The following is a 21,259-nucleotide window of genomic DNA, read 5'->3' on the forward strand; positions in this document are numbered from 1 at the left end:
CGTAACGTTGAACGTAACTAAGACAATGGCGGCTAGCAGCGTCTATGTTGCGACCTGCAGTGTGGCGTTATTTTATGTTTTTAATTTGTAGACTTAGTTTACAAACATTCTGCAAACATTCTGCTTTGGACTGATCTTCGGTTTTGGACTGATCTTGTTGATCGTGTACATACCCGCTACGAACGGACTAAATAATGAAAACGCTGCTGGCAGCGGAATCCCAATACAGCTGGGAGACTTGGCTTGATGACAGAGTCCCGGACAGAGAGGTGGAGCCGGCCGGCTTCACCCTGGTCAGAGCGGACCGCGATCCTGGTAAGAGAGCGACTCTGTACCCCGACATTGAACTGCTTTCTGTGTCATTGAACCTTACTATTGTTGATAAAACAAGTTTACTGGAGAACGGAGACCAAGTAGAGACTTTTGGACAAGGTGGATAATTGTATAATATAAGGCAGTTTATTCAGAGGTAAAGATATCTGGAATCGCGTGCACGGACCCGTTCGTCAAACTCGTAGGGAGTTTATCAGAAGAGCCCCTAAACATTGTGTGCTGACATTTTATACAATAAAATGAAGTAGGTTGAATCTAGTAGTTCTGATCTTCTGATTGGTCCTGATGAGTTGGGCGAGGTCACCTCCAGGCTAGTGTCACTGTTGCATTGGCTCTGAGTCGGGTTCTCTGTCTTCAGATGTTCAGCCTAAGAGAAGAGGATTTGTGTGTGTGTGTGTGTGTGTTTGTTATCAGTGTGTGTGTGTGTGTGTGTGTGTGTGTGTGTGTGTGTGTTTGTTATCAGTGATGATGTGTGTGTGTGTGTGTGTTTATCAGTGATGATGTGTGTGTGTGTGTGTGTGTGTGTGTGTGTGTGTGTGTGTGTGTGTGGGTGTGTGTGTGTGTGTCCTCAGGGCAAGAACTCGTGAGTTGGAAGAACTGAGAGACCTATGGCGTGGGTGTTATCCTTAGCCACCTGCTGACAAGGCTGACAAGATAGGACTCTTGTTCATTGTATTGAATACAAAGGCCCAACACAAAATGGGTCATGCACAAGATTTTAGTCAGACCAAGCTATAACATTATATATTTACTACGACAGTACATTCAACCAAAAGCTAATATAACAAAGGCATCAGAGATTATTTATAATCTGTCACAGAAACTGGAATCCATCTCCCCAGATCAGTCAATAAATGCTTCTGGTATTGACTTATATGCTGCCCCTGTCTTCATGTTGTTGCTGGACATATCTTTTTTAAAATGTGTGTAGGTCACCTAAATCATCAGAAAAATTGCCCCTCCTGAGAATTTTTTCAGGAGCCGCCACTGGCGTCAAGTGCTTTTCTCCGGGCCACATGAGCTTTGACTGTAGTGAGGCTGGGCAGCGACAGAACCCTGGATGTGGACAGACTGGCAGGTCTCAGGAAAACTAGAAAGCCTCCGTTCTGAGGAGGGCAATGTGGGGCATTCTTATTTTTCCTCCACTGATGATGATATCCAATCTGTTTATTCTTACTTTTGTGAGTCAGTACCCAAGAACAACACAGTCATTTTTCAGAACACAATGAGAATTAATCAGAAAGACAGTTTGTTTTACACCACTGTGCTAGTACAGGATAAAGTTGAGCTGAAGGGGATGTTAGATAGTGGGTCCATGGCTACTACTCTGCGCGCAGATATTGTACCTCGGTTGAGGGAGGCAGGAGTGGTAGAGGGGAACTTTCTAGCTCCTTCAGACATTATCCTGGTGGATTGTGGTGGGAACAAACTAGCCCAGTGGGCATGTGTGACTTAAAAATGCAACTTTATGGCTTCTGTTATGTAGTCCCAGTGCTTATTGTTGATGGGCAGGTTGATGAACTCATTGTGGGAACTAATGTGTTGAAGTCTCTGATTAGACAGTGAGTTTCTATGTGCTCACGCAGGTGCCCGAGAGCTGTGGCTGCACCAAGGGCTAAGCTATTGTGTGTTGTCTCTTCGTGTACAGGTATGTCATTTATTTTGTCAGAATTATGTTGTATATCATTTTACTTGTATTGTATAGTGTGTTGTTAGGCACGGAATGTGTGCATGCAGCACCTGTTCTCTTTTGCCTGACCTTCAACTAGCAAGGTGCCCGAGAGCTGTGGCTGCACCAAGAGCTAACATATTGTGTGTTGTCTCTTCGTGTGCAGGTCGAATAAAAATTATCCAACCATCAGAATTCCAGTTGTGGCAGTGTCCTAATTACGTGACCTGCCGACTGGTCAGCTCAAGCCGACCGCCGGAGCTGTGCATGTGGATGAGGTGCACGACCTGCGCATGTGAATTTGTTGATGGCTTACTGTAAGTGAATATATACTGTAAACAGTGAAAGTGAATGTAGCATATTCATTAGATACAGGTATTCGTGCTTATTTGTATGTTTTGGATGAATTTGTTTATTGCATTAATTTTTTGGGGTATTTAAATGCACTAAATTACATTGTATTTTAGTGCTCTGTTGAGCCATGGAAGATTCTCAAATCCATAAGACGTGTTATGCTGGGGATTTTAGTGTGGGTAGAGGGAGGGGTGTCCTTCCATTTACACCAATTGTACAGTCAGCTCCTGGGAGTAGAGCGTTTGCTAGTCCTGAGTTTGCAAGCACTGGGAGGGGTAGGCTGTTTGTTCCACCTGACCAGGGTATCCCACCTCTGTCTTTTGAAGTACCATCATCCACAGTACTCGGTGATAATGGGATGCCTCCGAGTCAGCTTAGTGACCTTATTAAGCAGATTGGTTCAGAGATAGGAGAATCTATCAGAGCGAGTTTACTGCAGCCTGGGGTTTCAAGTCTTTCTCCTGCCCGTCCCCCTCACCAACCCCAGCAGTTTCCCCTGCCTGAGCAGTGTGGGTCAACCTTTATTGATGCGTCCAAGCTGAATCTGGTTGTGAAGTCAGATGTTAGTGCTCCACCTCTTTTTAGGGGTGATGGCTCAGATAAGTACTCTGTCCTGGAGTGGGAGGAGTTAATGGAAGTCTACCTAGAGAAGAGGGGTTACACTGGGTCTGGGAATGTTGGGGAGGTGATGTCTAGGCTCATGGGGAGGGCACGGGATGTGACCAAAGTCTGGAAGCGTAACAACCTTGTTGTCACAGATGTTAAGGCGGTGTTCAGTGTTTTCAAGCAACACTTTGGGGATACTGTCTGCTCAGGTATGCCATTAGCTGATTTCTATTCAATCAAACCATAAGCTAATGAGGGTCCAATAGATTTCTGGATTAGGCTTAACAAAGCTGCAGAGGCAGCGGAACAGTACCTTGTGAGTGAGGGCAGGACCTTACCCAATCAGTGCTCAGAGTTGGCAGTCATGTTTGTACGCAACTGTCCTGATAAAGAGTTGGCCCAAGTGTTCAAGAGCAAACCCATTCGTGACTGGACAGCCAGTGAGGTACAGGATCGGTTGGATGACCTGTTAAGGGAACGTAAAGCATGTAGAACACAACTTTCACAGCAGGTTGCTGCTGTTTTTGACTGCCCTCAGGAGGGAGTGGGTCCTGTGAAAAGACCTAATGTGTCATCTTTTTCTCAATGTGGCCGTGAACCAGACCTGGCACCATCTGTATCTGAGGGTGGGACATTAAAGAAAGTTTTGACTTTGTTAGAGAAGGCTCTGGTCAGCAATACTCAGTCTGTGAGTGGCGCAGTGGTCTAAGGCACTACATCGCAGTGCTAGCTGTGCCACTAGAGATCCTGGTTCGAATCCAGGCTCTGTCGTAGCCGGCCGCGACCGGGAGACCCATGGGGCGGCGCACAATTGGACCAGCGTCGCCTAGGGTAGTGGAGGGAATGGCCGGCTCAGTTCGTAGAGCATGGTGTTTGCAACGCCAGGGTTGTGGGTTTGATTCCCACGGGGGGTATGAAAAAATTTAATAACGTATGCACTAACTGTAAGTCGCTCTGGATAAGAGCGTCTGCTAAATGAGGGCAATGTGGGGCATTCTTATTTTTCCTCCACTGATGATGATATCCAATCTGTTTATTCTTACTTTTGTGAGTCAGTACCCAAGAACAACACAGTCATTTTTCAGAACACAATCAGAATGACAGTTTGTTTTACACCACTGTGCTAGTACAGGATAAAGTTGAGCTGAAGGGGATGTTAGATAGTGGGTCCATGGCTACTACTCTGCGCGCAGATATTGTACCTCGGTTGAGGGAGGCAGGAGTGGTAGAGGGGAACTTTCTAGCTCCTTCAGACATCATCCTGGTGGGTTGTGGTGGGAACAAACTAGCCCAGTGGGCATGTGTGACTTAAAAATTCAACTTTATGGCTTCTGTTATGTAGTCCCAGTGCTTATTGTTGATGGGCAGGTTGATGAACTCATTGTGGGAACTAATGTGTTGAAGTCTCTGATTAGACAGTTCAAATCAAATGACAGCTACTGGCGGGTGGCGGGTACACCAGGTTCCTCTAGCCAGTGTGATGTCAAATCTGGAGAGATGGAGAGGAGACTCCATCCCAGATAAAGTGGGCACCATTAAGTTGAAGATAGCAGTAACGCTCCAACCCATGAGTGAGCATCTGGTGTGGGGCCGCCTACCGCCAAAGACAAAACTCTCTGTGGGCAGTACTGTTGTTGTCGAGCCCAGCACGTCTCGTTGTGTGAATCGACACATACTAGTGGGGAGAGTAGTTACGCCTCTGTGGGGGGATGGATGGCTCCCTGTGAAGATTGTGAATCCAACAACATCGGCAGTTACCCTGAGACGAAATGCTAAAGTGGCGGATGTGTACCCTTGCATTGCATTGGAGTATTTTAATGATGTCAAGCAGCAAGCAGCTCATCAGAATGTGGCAAAGGCTCAATGTGACAGATCACATGGCAGTCTGACAGCTAAGAGTTCAGTTGGTGGCAGTGTAGATAATGGCAACAGTACACTGAGGAATCTTGGACTTCAAGGCCTGTCTGTTGAGGAGTGTCCAGTTTCACAGTTCTGGAAAGATAAACTTGTCAACTTAATTGGGAAGACATAGCCTAGATTGTGGCGAGGCAAAGGAGTTCTGCCTTCGCATACGGCTGACTGATGACCGCCCATTTCGATGACCTTATCGTAGGCTGTCTCCAGCTCATTACCAAAAACTCAGGGAAACACTGGATGATATGGAGGAAAAGGAAATCGTCAGAAAATCCAGCAGCGAGTATGCCTCACCATTGGTGCTGGTATGGAAAAAGAATGGGGACTTGCGCCTATGTACTGACTTCAGGTGGTTAAATGCCCGCACAGTAAAGGATGCTCATCCCCTGCCTCATCAGGCTGATGTACTGGCCGCGCTGGGAGGTAATGCCTTCTTCAGCACAATGGATTTGACGTCAGGGTATTACAACGTGCCACTGCATGAAGAGGACAAGAAATACACTGCCTTTTCCTCCCCTTTAGGTCTGCACGAGTACAATCGGTTACCTCAGGGCCTCTGCAACAGCCCGGCTACTTTTATGAGAATGATGCTGACCATCTTTGGTGACCAAAACGTTCTAAGTCTCCTTTGTTACTTGGATGATCTGATGGTTTTTGCTAAGACGGAGGAAGAGAGTCTGCAGAGACTTGAGATGGTTTTTCAGCGGTTGCAGGCGCACAACCTTAAACTGTCTCCGTCTAAGTGCAAGTTTCTGAGGAGGTCTGTAAAGTTTTTGGGCCACATCATTTCTCAGGAGGGTGTAGCCACTGACCCTGCTAAAGTTCAAACCATTTTGAATGTGACTGAGAGTGAAGCTGAGAGTGAAGCTGATGGTGTCACACCGTCTCCTATCAAAATAGGTTCTTTCCTTGGTATGGTAGTATACTATTAGCACTACATTGAGAATTGTTCCATGGTTGCTAGGCCATTGTTTCAGCTAACTACAGGTCAGAAGAAGCCTAGGAGAGGCAAGGGTAGGAAGAGGCCTGGTCCCCCTCGCAGGCTCACTGCTGCAGACTGGACTGCCGAATGTCGACTCGCTTTTGAAGCTTTGAAATCAGCACTAGTTGACCAGGCACTGCTGGTTCATCCAGATTTTTCTCAGCCATTTCTACTTTCCGTGGATGCATCTACTAGTGTTTTGGGAGCTGTACTATCACAAGTGCAAGATGGGAAGGACATAGCCAGGCCGATAGCTTTTGCTAGTAAATCTCTTAATCATGCACAATCCAAGTATCCTGCTCACCGGCTGGAATTTCTAGCCATGAAATGGGCCATTCATGATAAATTCAGCCATTGGCTGCGAGGGCATAAGTTTACTGTGTGGACCGACAACGATCCACTCAAATATATTCTTACAAAGCCGAGACGATGCATGCGAGCAGAGATGGGTTGCAAAGCTGGCACCCTTTGAGTGGCGCAGTGGTCTAAGGCACTGCATCGCAGTGCTAGCTGTGCCACTAGAGATTCTGGTTCGAATCAAAGGCTCTGTCGTAGCCGGCTGCGACCGGGAGACCCATGGGGCGCCGCACAATTGGCCCAGCGTTGTCCAGGGTAGGGGAGGGAATGGCCGGCAGGGATGTTGCTCAGTTGGTAGAGCATGGCGTTTGCAACGCCAGGGTTGTGGGTTCGATTCCCACGGGGGGCCAGTATGAAAAATAAAAATGATGTATGCACTCACTAACTGTAAGTCGCTCTGGATAAGAGCGTCTGCTAAATGACTAAAAATGTAAAATAAAAATGATATCCAGTACATACAGTGGGGAGAACAAGTATTTGATACACTGCCGATTTTGCAGGTTTTCCTACTTACAAAGCATGTAGAGGTCTGTAATTTTTATCATACATACACTTCAACTGTGAGAGACGGAATGTAAAACAAAAATCCAGAAAATCACATTGTATGATTTTTAAGTAATTAATTTGCATTTTATTGCATGACATAAGTATTTGATACATCAGAAAAGCAGAACTTATTATTTGGTACAGAAACCTTTGTTTGCAATTACAGAGATCATACGTTTCCTGTAGGTCTTGACCAGGTTTGCACACACTGCAGCAGGGATTTTGGCCCACTCCTCCATACAGACCTTCTCCAGATCCTTCAGGTTTCGGGGCTGAGATCCCCAAAGCCTACAAGAATTCTGATAGTGAAACTCCACTCAGCTGGGATGGTGCTGTGCCTGATGTTGTTAACTTGGTTGAAGATGCTTTGTCAGTCTGGTCTGTGACAATCTACCAGGATTCTGATCAGTCGTCTGACACTACTAGTGTTGAGTCGGAAATTGAAAGTGTGCTGGCTCCGGATATGCTGATCTGTAGTACTCCCCAACCTGAGGTTAGACCTTTGAGCACGGTTGGTGCTGTCCGTGACATTCCTGCTAGGTTTTTGGGTGAGGGTGTTCGGACTAGACTAGGTAGATTTATTAATCCAGTGAATAGGCTAATCCAAACTATGTCTACACAGGAAATGAAACAATTCTTGGTTTCTCAGTGACGGTAGGATATTGCCTACCTTTTCTTTGTTGTGTGTATGTGGTAATCTAAGTGGGTCTTAGAGTGATTTGTGGGTTTGTCTAATATTTTTGACAATTCATGTAACTTTGTGTGTAGTTCATCAGCATAAAATGTATTTGGCATTTTTTGTATAGGGTTGAATAAGGGATTAGCTACCTCTTATTTTTCCTAATCCTTCACGGGATAGCTTTCCAGCTGATCGACCATTTGTGGGTCTAGAATTAAGGGACTACACTGGGTTACTCTGTCGCCCTGTGGGTGTGGAATGTTTTTTTTCTTTCTTTGCTTTGTTACCTTCGAGGTTATGTGTTTTGTTTTGTGTTTATAATATAGTGTAAAACAGTAGGGGTGAATGTAGTAGTGTGATGTTGTTCCCCTAGATTATGCACCAAATTGCACACAAGGACAGTTCAACTAGGCCAGGTCAAGAGGGGATGTTAATAAGTTAATAATAATAATAATAATAATATTAATTCAATGTGGTTTTTATTTAATTACAGCTGCATAGCTAATGTAATTTTTTGGTGTACAAACATTTTTATATATCTATATTGTAAATACACCTAATTGTAAAAGTTGTGTATATTTTGGTTTGGTCCATCGCGGGTTATCTGTATTTATGTACCCTCTTATTGTTCTCTTTTGCCTGTCCTTCAACTAGCAAGGTATGTTGTCCTTGGCGCCGTAATTTGTCAATATAAAACTGTGGTAAAGTTACACAAAGTGCTGTTACGCAACTATAGGTTTTGTTACAATGTGGACAATATAAAGATTTATGTTAACAACTTTCACCAAGCTCGCTAATTTGGGTACCTATTGTAACTCGGGAGTATTTGGGTCAGTGTTTGAGTGAGTTTCTATGTGCTCACGCAGGTGCCCGAGAGCTGTGGCTGCACCAAGGGCTAACCTATTGTGTGTTGTCTCTTCGTGTACAGGTATGTCATTTATTTTGTCAGAATTATGTTGAATATCATTTTACTTGTATTGTATAGTGTGTTGTTAGGCACTGAATGTGTTTATGCAGCACCTGTTCTCTTTTGCCTGACCTTCAACTAGCAAGGTGCCCGAGAGCTGTGGCTGCACCAAGGGCTAACATCATTTTTTTGTCTCTTCGTGTGCAGGTCGAATAAAAATTATCCAACCATCAGAATTCCAGTTGTGGCAGTGTCCTAATTAAAAGTACACAACGCAGAACGAACCACGCTGCATATGCATAATGATGTAGTAAACAACATCGCTCTGCGTGGGAACTTTTGGTGGGGGGGAAGTAGACTTTATAAGTCTCCATGGTGGGTAAAGACCATCACTTCGTTGTCTTGTTGGGAATAGTAATAATTTGTGACAGTACGCATTGTATTAGTCTAACGGTTGTTTTTAATTTAGTTTCTCACATTAAACAGACATTTGAGAAGGATTTGAGAAGCGAATTGCTTGCAGTTGTACCTATGACACACAGACACACTAAAGCTGTACAGTGTAGTTAGAAAAGTCAATTTACATTATTTGCAGATGTGTTCCCTTTTATTTACAAATCGAAAAATGTAACATTTGAAATGAATGTGGCAGAACAGTTAAGCATAGAGTTCCTGTGGGAGTCTTCTCCTTCAGTCTTTTTGCCTCCTATGCCTCGTTTCCTATTAGATGGGATTTTCCCAATGCCAAGTTCACCTGAGACAGCCGCTATCCAGTGTCATGTGTTGCTGAATTACAGATCTCGCTATCCCAATGTCGCTGCTGTCCATGGTGCTGAAATATCCAATCTCGGCTATTTGCATACATAGGACCATCCACACTTGACACCACACACACAAGTTAATGCTAATATCACACACACTTTTGAACATTGCACAACCTGCAACAAGACACTGAAACAGCACTTAATTTCAAGTTTGTTTGTTTCTGAATAAAGATGCGAAGAATGAAATCAATGTGTGGAAGGAGATTGGACAATGTATAGGCATTCCCTATAGCTATATTTGACTGGAGCATGATCAGATTGCTTTGTTTCAGCCAGAATGGAAATTTGGTCTGAGAAACTATGCCCATTATAGCATGACTATTTCAGACAGAATTCACTTAATATTGTCTGTAAAAATATAAATAAGGCAATGTTTATATGACCCCCTTTCAAACATTCACATATTTATCATTTTCTTGCAGATATACAGTACATTCAGAAAGTATTCATACCCCTTAACTTATTCCACATGTTGTTTTCTTACAGCCTGAATTCAAAATGGATTCAATTATAATATTTTCTCTCACGCAGCTACATACAATACCCCATAATGACAAAGTGAAAACACGTTTTTGAAATTTTTGCAAATGTATTGGAAATGAAATACAGAAATATCTCATTTATATAAGTATTCACACCCCTGAGTCGATTAAAGCTGTGTCTTTCTGGGTAAGTCTCCAAGAGCTTTGCACAACTGGATTGTAAAATATATGCAATATACATTATATAGACAGCCATTTTTTTTTTTTGCCATAAGTTTTCAAGCCAAATTAAGTCAAAACTGTAACTAAGCCACTCAGGAACATTCAATGTCATCTTGGTAAGCAACTCCAGTGAATATTTGGCCTTGTGTTTTAGGTTATTGTCCTGCTGAAGAGGGAATTTGTCTCCCAGTGTCTGTTGGAAAGCAGACTGAACCAGGTTTTCCTCTAGGATTCTGACTGTACTTAGCTCTATTCTGTTTCTTTTTATCCTAAAAAAGTCTCTAGTCCTTGCCAATGACATGCATACCCATAACATGATGCAGCCACCACCATGCTTGGAAATATGAAGAGTGGTACTCAGTGATGTGTTGTGTTGGATTTGCCCCAAACATTACACTTTGTATTCAGGACATAAAGTTAATTTCTTTGCCACATTATTTGCAGTTTTACTTTAGTGCCTTATTGCAAACACAATGCATGTAAGGTTTCCTTCTTTTACATTTACATTTTAGTCATTTAGCAGACGCTCTTATCCAGAGCGACTTACAGTTAGTGAGTGCATACTCTGTCAATTAGGTTAGTATTGTGGAGTAACTACAATGTTGATGATTCATCCTCAGTTTTCTCCTATCAAAGCCATTAAACTTTCTAACTGTTTTAAAGCCACCATTGGCCTCATGGTGAAATCCCTGATAGTTTTCCTTCCTCTCCTGCAGCTGAGTTAGGAAGGACGCCTGTATTTTTGTAGTGACTGGGTGTATTAATACACCATCCAAAGCGTAATTAATACCTTCACCATGCTCAAAGGAATATTCAATGTCTGCTTTAATTGTACCCATCTACCAAAAGGTGCCCTACTTTGCGAGGCATTGGAAAACCTCCCTGGTCTTTGTGGTTGAATCTATGTTTCAAATTCACTGCTGGACTGAGGGACCTTATAGATAATTGTATGTGTGGGGTACAGAGATTATGTAGTCATTTGAAAATCACTATTATTGCACACATAGTGAGTCCATCTAACTGATTATGTGACTTGTTAAGCACATTTTTACTCCTGAGATTATTTAGGCTTGCCATAACAAAGGGGTTGAAAACTAATTGATTAGATTACTAGATACTAGACTCTGTCAATATGTTTTTGGAAGTGGCTCTGCATTTCTTGCATACACATCATATTTATGTAAGGATTATGACGACCTTCTAAAAGGACAAAGCTGTTCATGTGTGTTCCCTTGTCTCCACTGTCACCACATCCCTCGATGTGTGCAAACAGAGCATCTATATCAGGGATGGGCAACTCCAGTCCTCGGGACCTGATTGGTGTTACACTTGTTCCCCAGCCCCAGCTAACACATTTGACTCTAATAATCAATTACTCATGGGCTTCAGTTTAGAATGCAATAAGTTTAATCAGCTGTGTTTGCTAGGGATGGGGAAAAAGTGTGACACCACTCCGACCCCCAAGGACTGGAATTGTCCATGCCTGATCTATATGGTAGGACCAGTACCAGATTAATATGGAGGCGAAAGAAACGCACACCTATTTAGGCGAGATGCTGGCTATCGGAGTAGAACACTTGAAAAATAAAAGGAGAGCCGCACACTCTAGGAGCTCAGATGCAATAATTTAATAACTTAATAACCAACGTCAGGATACCCTGATGAAGACAGCTTGTCTGTCGAAACTTTGGTTATTAGGTTATTAAATTATTGCATCTGAGCTCCTAGAGTGTGCGGAAAAAGTGTGACACCACTCCGGCCCCCAAGGACAGGAATTGTCCATCCCTGATCTATATGGTAGGAACTGTACCAGACCTGAATGAATGTGTCTGTTTTGAATATTCACGGAGACAGAATGATGTGGTTGATAGCAGAGACGTCATGCCCAAAGGGGGCACAGGGTCACCTGCCCCCTCAGATTTGTGATGTTTAAATTTGTCTTGTTATTTTTTCTCTGTCATACTACTAACCATGAAGTTGGCTTTAGCTAGCCCAGATAGGATCCCATTCTCCCAACCTAATAACTACACTGAACAAAAATATTAACGCAATATGTAAAGTGTTGGTCCCATGTTTCATGAGCTGAAATAAAAGCGTGAAATATTTTGTTCGCACAAAAAGCTTATTTTTCTCAAATTGTGTGCACAAATTTGTTTTCATCCCTGTAAGCGAGCATTTCTCCTTTGCCAAGATAATCCATCCACCTGACAAATATGGCATATCAAGAAGCTGATTAAACAGCATGATAATTACACAGGTGCACCTTGTGCTGAGGATAATAAAATGCCACTCTAAAATGTGCAGTTTTGTCACACAACACAATGCACAGATGTTTCAAGTTTTGAGGCAGCGTGCAATTGGCTTACGGACTGCAGGAATGTCCACCAGAGCTGTTAACAGATATGTTTATGTTAATTTCTCAACCATAAGCCAAGGCGGCTTTAGAGAATTTGGCAGTACTTCTAACTGGCCTCACGACTTCATACCACTTGTAAAGCAGCGTATGGGCGAGCTGTTGGCTGATGTCAACGTTGTGAATGCTCCATGGTGGCAGTGGGGTTATGGTATGGGCAGGCATAAGCTACAGACAATGAACACAATTGCATTTATCGATGACAATTTGAATGCACAGATATACCGTGGGATAGTGTACGTGCACAAAGTGAGTTTGTAACATGTATATCATTCTTACTTGTTGTTCTTTATATTTACTACCATTGCCTATTGTAAGTTGCCTCTCTGTGTTTTACTGTGTTGTGTAATACTCCGCAGGTAGCATTATGCCATTAATACAGCCCTTCCTTTGTTAATAGCGTTGTTGCTCTACTTGTGCTATCAGTTATTGTGCATATTCATTACCCCTGTTATCTGTCCATTACAGGACCACTATCATTCCACTACCTTTCCATGTCCATTTCATCCGTGTGTGTCAATAAAGTATCCTTGAATGTAACTCTGAGGTTGCCTTATTCCCCTCTTACCGGGGGAGGTGAAAGCGCAACCTGGTCTCAGAACATTTCGTATTATTCTGTATGTACAAAGCTGTGATCAAGGCAAAGGGTGGCTACTTTGAAGAATCTCACATCTCAAACATATTTTGATATGTGTAACACGTTTTTGGTTACTACATGATGCCATATGTGTTATTTAATAGTTTTGATGTCTTCACTATTATTCTACAATGTAGAAAATACACAAGACACAGAGGAGGAGAAACTATCCAACACCCTGGGAGAGAGAACGAGTGACCTCAGTCGAACTCACAGCCAGAAAGATGGGTTAGATACAGGAGAGGAGGAGGTTACCCCGGATGCCATCACCCCTGCTCCTGTGAGCAAGGAATGAGAGGGGAAGCTTTCTAATCAGGCCAACGGGCAGGCGGAGCGAGAGGTCATAGTGATAGTGATTCACACCCAGAGAGAGACAGACAACCCATACAACCTCTTGGCTGAGATTAACCACACAGAGGTAGAGGCAGAGGGCCTTCAGGGCAAGCCAGTCAGCCTGCCTGCTCTGATCCTCAAGTCAATTGTATTTAAATTCATATTCATTAAAGATTTTTAGTCAAGACTTGAAAAGTGCCATTTATTTCAAATGATAATTATTCAGTGTCTGCAACCCTCAAGAACCAGGGTGAGTCTGGGTCGCCCTTTAACTGGGCAAACACAACTTGCATATCGTCATAGACTAGACCGAAACGTTAATCTTTTAACCTTGCTTAAATAAAACAATGCATTTTTAATAGTGAGCAAGAGTTTTCAATGATGATTAAAGTTTTTTTGTCGCGCCCTCCACTTTTTTGTCAAATAATACATCTAAAAAAAATGTAATAAGTTAATTATTAAAAGCATTAAAATTGCGATTGGGATGTTTCCCACTTATTTATACAACCTACTCCACAAAGTTTAGAGAAATGTTCTGAAATTAATTAAGAATTAAACAGAAGAAAATCAGAATTGAAGGCAACTATAATGCAAAGAATTTAATGGTCTATGGTTCAATCCTGTTTCTGGTCTAATGAATAATTAATATTGTTCCTCCTCTTCCTTGTGGCAAGCGCAGCAGCACACTGCCCTCCAAAGCCTGCAAAAAAAACGCTGGACTGCCCCTTTCCTCGCCCTGCATGGAACATCCAGGGTCACGTCCTTGGTGACGTGTGGGGTGACGTCCAGGGTGACCACAGCAACATCCTCTGGAAAGGGACAAAAGCAGGACAGAATGTAAATAAATGCAAACCGTAGGTTCTAAACACTGGCCAGTTGAATGGGATCTTTTATTTCAGCTCATGAAACATGGGACCAACACTTGACATGTTATCATGATGAACGGCACCTGTCAGAGTGCTTTCTATAAGTCTTACTCACCTGCTTGGATGTCAGATGGCAGAGTGGCGTAGACGGCCACCATGAGAGGCTTTTCTTCAGGTGTGACGTCCACAACCTCCAAGAGTGAAGAAGCAGGGTATGCATCTGTGTTAGGGGTGAGGTCCACAAGCTCCAGGTGGGAAGAAGCAGGATCTGCCTCTGTGTTTGGGGTGATGTCCACAACCTCTAGGTGGGAAGAAACCGGGTCTGCATCTGTGTTAGGGGTGATGTCCACAAACTCCAGGTGGGAAGAAGCAGGATCTGCCTCTGTGTTTGGGGTGATGTCCACAACCTCCAGGTGGGAAGATGCCAGGTGTGCCTCTTTGTTAGAATTGATGTCCGCAATCTCTAGGTGGGAAGAAGCCGGGTCTGCCTCTGTGTTTGGGGTGATGTCCACAAGCTCCAGGTGGGAAGAAGCCGGGTCTGTCTCTGTGTTAGGGGTGGTTTCCACAACCTCCTGATAGGAAGAAGCCGGGTCTAACTCTGTGTTAGGGGTGATGACCACAAACTTCAGGTGGGTAGAAGCCGTCTCAGCCTCTGTGTTAGGGGTGATGTCCACAAGCTCCTTGTGGGAAGAAGCCAGGTGTGCCTCTTTGTTAGGGGTGATGTCCACAACCTCCAGGTGGGAAGAAGCAAGGTGTGCCTCTTTGTTAGGGGTGATGTCCACAACCTCCAGGTGAGAAGAAGCCGGGTCTGCCTCTGTGTTAGGGGTGATGTCCACAACCTCCAGGTGGGAAGATGCTGGGTCTGCCTCTGAGTTATGGGTGATGTCAACAACCATACGGTGGGAAGAAGCAGGGTCTGACTCTGTGTTAGGGGTGATGTCCACAAACTTCAGGTGGGTAGAAGCCGTCTCAGCCTCTGTGTTAGGGGTGACGTTCACAACCTCCATGTGGGAAGAAGCCAGGTGTGCCTCTTTGTTAGGGTTGATGACCGCAATCTCTAGGTGGGAAGAACCCGGGTCTGCCTCTGTGTTTGGGGTGATGTCCACAAGCTCCTGATGGGAAGAAGCCAGGTGTGCCTCTGTGTTAGGGGTGATGTCCTCAACTTCCAGGTGGTAAGATACTGGGTCTGCCTCTGTGCTACGGGTTTTGTCAGCAACCTCCAGGTGGGAAGAAGCCAGGTGTGCCTCTGTGTTAGGGGTGATGTCCAAAACCACTATGTGGGAAGAAGCCGGGTCTTCCTCTCTGCTACGGGTGATGTCAACAACATCTAGGTGGGGAGAAGCTGGGTCAAACTCTGTGTTAGGGGTGAATCCCTCAACCTCCAGGTGGGCAGAAGCCGGGTCTTTCTCTGTGTTAGGGGTGATGTCCACAACCTCCGGGTGGGAAGAAGCTGGGTCTGCCTCTGTGTTATGGGGGATTTCCACAACCTCCAGCTGGGAAGAAGCCTGGTCTGCATCTGTGTTAGGGGTGACAATTAAAATCCTGATTGGCTCTACTACTACAAGGCACCAGGATGTCATGACAAAAGGCATCTGTCAGAGTGCTTTCTATGAGTGCTACTCACCTGCTTGGATATCAGCTGGTAGTGTGGCGGAGAAGGCCACCACTAGGACAGGGGGAACTCGCAGGGTGTCTGCAGTAGGCTGGAAGTAGCTTTTCACCTCGTCCGCCACAAAGGCACAGACAGAGCTCATAAAAAAAGGGGTCTTGAGGTCATCCAGGGAGAAGGACTGGCTGATTCTCCCGAGGATCGACCTCACAGAGTCAAAAGCAGCAGCCCGGGAGAAAGGGGTGTGAGGAGAAGAGGCCTTCAACGTGTTGGAGAGCTTCTCCCCTACGGCCACCACCATACTCACAGCCATCCCGCTTAGGAGGATGGGGTGATCTGAATGGCCTTCCTCTGGCTGAAGCCACAGGGCCAGGAGGATCCTGGGCACCAGCTCCACCACCACCTGGGATGGGCTGAGCAGGTTGCTACAGGTCTTATTGGACAGCTTGTCCAGAATGCTCCTCACAGCTCTCTCCACGATGATGTGGACCTTGGGGTCGCTGAAATCAACAAAAAGCAGCAGAGAACGCTAAACGATGTGCAATGTTCACACAGAGAACACTGCCCTAGTTATTTTCTGCATAGCTCCAGATGTGTAGATGAATGGAGCAAGCTGTATGCAGGGCAATACATGGAACTCACATGTCAGCGCCAGCTGGAGAGGTGGTGTGCATAGAGCGGCGGAGCTTGCAGACAGCCTTGTGCTCCATGTCAATCATTTTTAGGCAGGTGTTTACTTCCCAGGTCTGCCGTAGGAAACAGGAAGTCCCATTAGTGTAATTTCACAACAGATATATTCTGCTGTACTGACTAGTTGTTGAAAGGCTAGAAAGGAGCTCACTGACTGATAGTCTAAGTCTCTAACTCTCATTCTCTTACCAGCCGAGCGAGTTCGTTCCCCTCCTCCAGGGTTTCCTTCCACACCCTTCAAATAAAACACAAAGCATTTCAACTTTCCTGGCTTCCTATTGATCTGTTGTTTATTTTACCCACACCTCCTGGAGTGCTGCTGGTGACAGAGAATGGCAGTGAAGGTGAGAGCTGACGTGGAACTCACCTCTCCCTAAGGGATTTTTTGCCCTGAGACACCAGCCAGTCGCTCATGTGCTCCATGGTGACATGGGGCGAGACCTGGCCTCGACTCTGGAGCAGCAGATAGTGGACCATGAACTTCTTCTGCAAGATGAGGTAAGGTGTGAGACCGTGCCACTAAAGACCATATAATGTGCTTTCAGAAGGGCCTCATTTCACAACTGCTCATGTCTCACAATTTGCAAGTCATATTAAAAACTCTTATGACCATCTTCTCTAAACTGTCTTGAAATAAAACTCTTGTTTTGGGATTAAATCTATCTCTTTTTTTCTGTGGTTACTTTTTTTGTGGGATGAATCTTACCTGTTTATTGTAATATGCTTCCTCCCAGCAGGCCTGCAGAGTCTGAAAATAAAGGCTGCTTCTACAGAATTCCTTTGAAGATAATTAAAACAATTATGCTTTATTAGGTACATTATGCACAGGCATTTACAGTATGCCAAAAGGAATATCTCCTAAGATTACCTTAGTGGGACCATAAGTGAACTCAGGAATGCTCCCAACCCTATCCATGGTCAGAGGGGGACGAAATGCAGCGCTATAAATATACGGGATGCTCTAGAGATAACAGGAATGACTTAAAGTCGCGAATGATCAATGCCTGTGGAGTCGTCCAATATGCTGCGCTGAGAATTGAGTTGTAGGCGATATTTGGATATGTTTGGCGCAATTTACATGTTTACATTCTATTGCCATGGAGAAATTGAGTTTCTAGAACCTGTTTTCTTCTATGTCTTTATTTCGTGAAATATTAAGATCTTTATTTTGTCATAATGTGTATATGAGGACGTTGGAGCCCGTTCCGATTCATGACGCGGTTATCCAGGTGCATGTTGCATAGACCTACTAATCCAACCTTGGCTTACAAGTTAAATTAAATTAGTATATATGCCTATACAAATCTATTGACCACATCCATTTAAATCAATGATTGTCAATTGAAAATGTGGTAGTTGTGTTATCCTGTTGTGCGTGTCAGGGCTCCTCTTAAGCACGTTATTCCAATATTTCCTAGAATTGACGCAGGTTACACTTTTGCAAAACTACTAGGTTAAAAATAAGAGCATGAATGACAATAAAGGTATGACTTGAATTATATGTGTAGTAGTGTGATGTTGTTCCCCTAGATTATGCACCAAATTGCACAGAAGGACAGTTCAAGTAGGCCAGGTCAAGAGGGGATGTTAATAAGTTAATAATAATAATAATTCAATGTGGTTTCTTTATTTAATTACAGCTGCATAGCTAATGTTATTTTTTGGTGTACAAACATTTTTATGTATCTATATTGCAAATACACCTAATTGTAAAAGTTGTGTATATTTTGGTTTGGTCCATCGCGGGTTATCTGTATTTATGTACCCTCTTATTGTTCTCTTTTGCCTGACCTTCAACTAGCAAGGTATGTTGTCCTTGGCGCCGTAATTTGTCGATATAAAACTGTGGTAAAGTTACACAAAGTGCTGTTACGCAACTACAGGTTTTGTTACAATGTGGACAATATAAAGATGTATGTTAACAACTTTCACCGAGCTCGCTAATTAGGGTACCTATTGTAACTCGGGAGTATTTGGGTCAGTGTTTGAGTGAGTTTCTATGTGCTCACGCAGGTGCCCGAGAGCTGTGGCTGCACCAAGGGCTAAGCTATTGTGTGTTGTCTCTTCGTGTACAGGTATGTCATTTATTTTGTCAGAATTATGTTGTATATCATTTTACTTGTATTGTATAGTGTGTTGTTAGGCACTGAATGTGTGCATGCAGCACCTGTTCATTTTTGCCTGACCTTCAACTAGCAAGGTGCCCGAGAGCTGTGGCTGCACCAAGAGCTAACATATTGTGTGTTGTCTCTTCGTGTGCAGGTCGAATAAAAATTATCCAACCATCAGAATTCCAGTTGTGGCAGTGTCCTGTGGCAAGCCGACCGCCGGAGCTGTGCATGTGGATGAGGTGCACGACCTGCGCATGTGAATTTGTTGATGGCTTACTGTAAGTGAATATATACTGTAAACAGTTAAAGTGAATGTAGCATATTCATTAGATACAGGTATTCGTGCTTATTTGTATGTTTTGGATGAATTTGTTTATTGCATTAATTTTTTTTGGTATTTGAATGCACTAAATTACATTGTATTTTAGTGCTCTGTTGAGCCATGGAAGATTCTCAAATCCATAAGACGTGTTATGCTGTGGATTTTAGTGTGGGTAGAGGGAGGGGTGTCCTTCCATTTACACCAATTGTACATTCAGCTCCTGGGAGTAGAGCGTTTGCTAGTCCTGAGTTTGCAAGCACTGGGAGGGGTAGGCTGTTTGTTCCACCTGACCAGGGTATCCCACCTCTGTCTTTTGATGTACCATCATCCACAGTACTCGGTGATAATGGGACGCCTCCGAGTCAGCTTAGTGACCTTATTAAGCAGATTGGTTCAGAGATAGGAGAATCTATCAGAGCGAGTTTACTGCAGCCTGGGGTTTCAAGTCTTTCTCCTGCCCGTCCCCCTCACCAACCCCAGCAGTTTCCCCTGCCTGAGCAGTGTGGGTCAACCTTTATTGATGCGTCCAAGCTGAATCTGGTTGTGAAGTCAGATGTTAGTGCTCCACCTCTTTTTAGGGGTGATGGCTCAGATAAGTACTCTGTCCTGGAGTGGGAGGAGTTAATGGAAGTCTACCTAGAGAAGAGGGGTTACACTGGGTCTGGGAATGTTGGGGAGGTGATGTCTAGGCTCATGGGGAGGGCACGTGATGTGACCAAAGTCTGGAAGCGTAACAACCTTGTCACAGATGTTAAGGCGGTGTTCAGTGTTTTCAAGCAACACTTTGGGGATACTGTCTGCTCAGGTATGCCATTAGCTGATTTCTATTCAATCAAACCATATGCTAATGAGGGTCCAATAGATTTCTGGATTAGTCTTAACAAAGCTGCAGAGGCAGCCGAACAGTACCTTGTGAGTGAGGGCAGGACCTTACCCAATCAGTGCTCAGAGTTGGCAGTCATGTTTGTACGGAACTGTCCTGATAAAGAGTTGGCCCAAGTGTTCAAGAGCAAACCCATTCGTGACTGGACAGCCAGTGAGGTACAGGATCGGTTGGATGAACTGTTAAGGGAACGTAAAGCATGTAGAACACAACTTTCACAGCAGGTTGCTGCTGTTTTTGACTGCCCTCAGGAGGGAGTGGGTCCTGTGAAAATACCTAATGTGTCATCTTTTTCTCAATGTGGCTGTGAACCAGACCAGGCATCATCTGTATCTGAGGGTGGGACATTAAATACAATTTTGACTTTGTTAGAGAAGGCTCTGGTCAGCAATACTCAGCAATACTCAGTCTGTGAGTGGCACAGTGGTCTAATGCACTACATCGCAGTGCTAGCTGTGCCACTAGAGATCCTGGTTTGAATCCAGGCTCTGTCGTAGCCGGCCGCGACCGGGAGACCCATGGGGCGGCGCACAATTGGACCAGCGTCGCCTAGGGTAGTGGAGGGAATGGCCGGCTCAGTTCGTAGTGCATGGTGTTTGCAATGCCAGGGTTGTGGGTTCGATTCCCACGGGGGGTATGAAAAAATAAAAATAACGTATGCACTAACTGTAAGTCGCTCGGGATAAAAGCGTCTGCTAAATGACTTAAACATGTTAAATGTAGAGGGCCCCGTAAACAGTTCCACAAACGTCAGCATGAGTGCGCTGACTGTGGAAGCACTAATCACTGGACCAAAGCTCACTGTCAGATGCACCAGCTGTGCGTCAAGTGCTTTTCTCCGGGCCACATGAGCTTTGACTGTAGTGAGGCTGGGCAGCGACAGAACCCTGGATGTGGACAGACTGGCAGGTCTCAGGAAAACTAGAAAGCCTCCGTTCTGAGGAGGGCAATGTGGGGCATTCTTATTTTTCCTCCACTGATGATGATATCCAATCTGTTTATTCTTACTTTTGTGAGTCAGTACCCAAGAACAACACAGTCATTTTTCAGAACACAATGAGAATTACTCAGAATGACAGTTTGTTTTACACCACTGTGCTAGTACAGGATAAAGTTGAGCTGAAGGGGATGTTAGATAGTGGGTCCATGGCTACTACTCTGCGCGCAGATATTGTACCTCAGTTGAGGGAGGCAGGAGTGGTAGAGGGGAACTTTCTAGCTCCTTCAGACATCATCCTGGTGGGTTGTGGTGGGAACAAACTAGCCCAGTGGGCATGTGTGACTTAAAAATGCAACTTTATGGCTTCTGTTATGTAGTCCCAGTGCTTATTGTTGATGGGCAGGTTGATGAAGTCATTGTGGGAACTAATGTGTTGAAGTCTCTGATTAGACAGTGAGTTTCTATGTGCTCACGCAGGTGCCCGAGAGCTGTGGCTGGACCAAGGGCTAAGCTATTGTGTGTTGTCTCTTCGTGTACAGGTATGTCATTTATTTTGTCAGAATTATGTTGTATATCATTT

At 44.3% G+C, this 21,259-nt stretch overlaps 1 pseudogene across 1 annotated transcript in view; it reads left to right on the forward strand.

The window, feature by feature from the left end:
• LOC311122779 overlaps positions 1-21,259 on the forward strand; it is a 148,013-nt pseudogene that overhangs the window by 81,689 nt on the left and 45,065 nt on the right. The gene's annotated exons all lie outside the window — the stretch shown is intronic.

Source organism: Coregonus lavaretus, assembly GCF_964263955.1.
Source record: "Coregonus lavaretus genome assembly, contig: HAP1_SCAFFOLD_260, whole genome shotgun sequence".
Lineage (NCBI taxonomy): Eukaryota > Metazoa > Chordata > Actinopteri > Salmoniformes > Salmonidae > Coregonus > Coregonus lavaretus.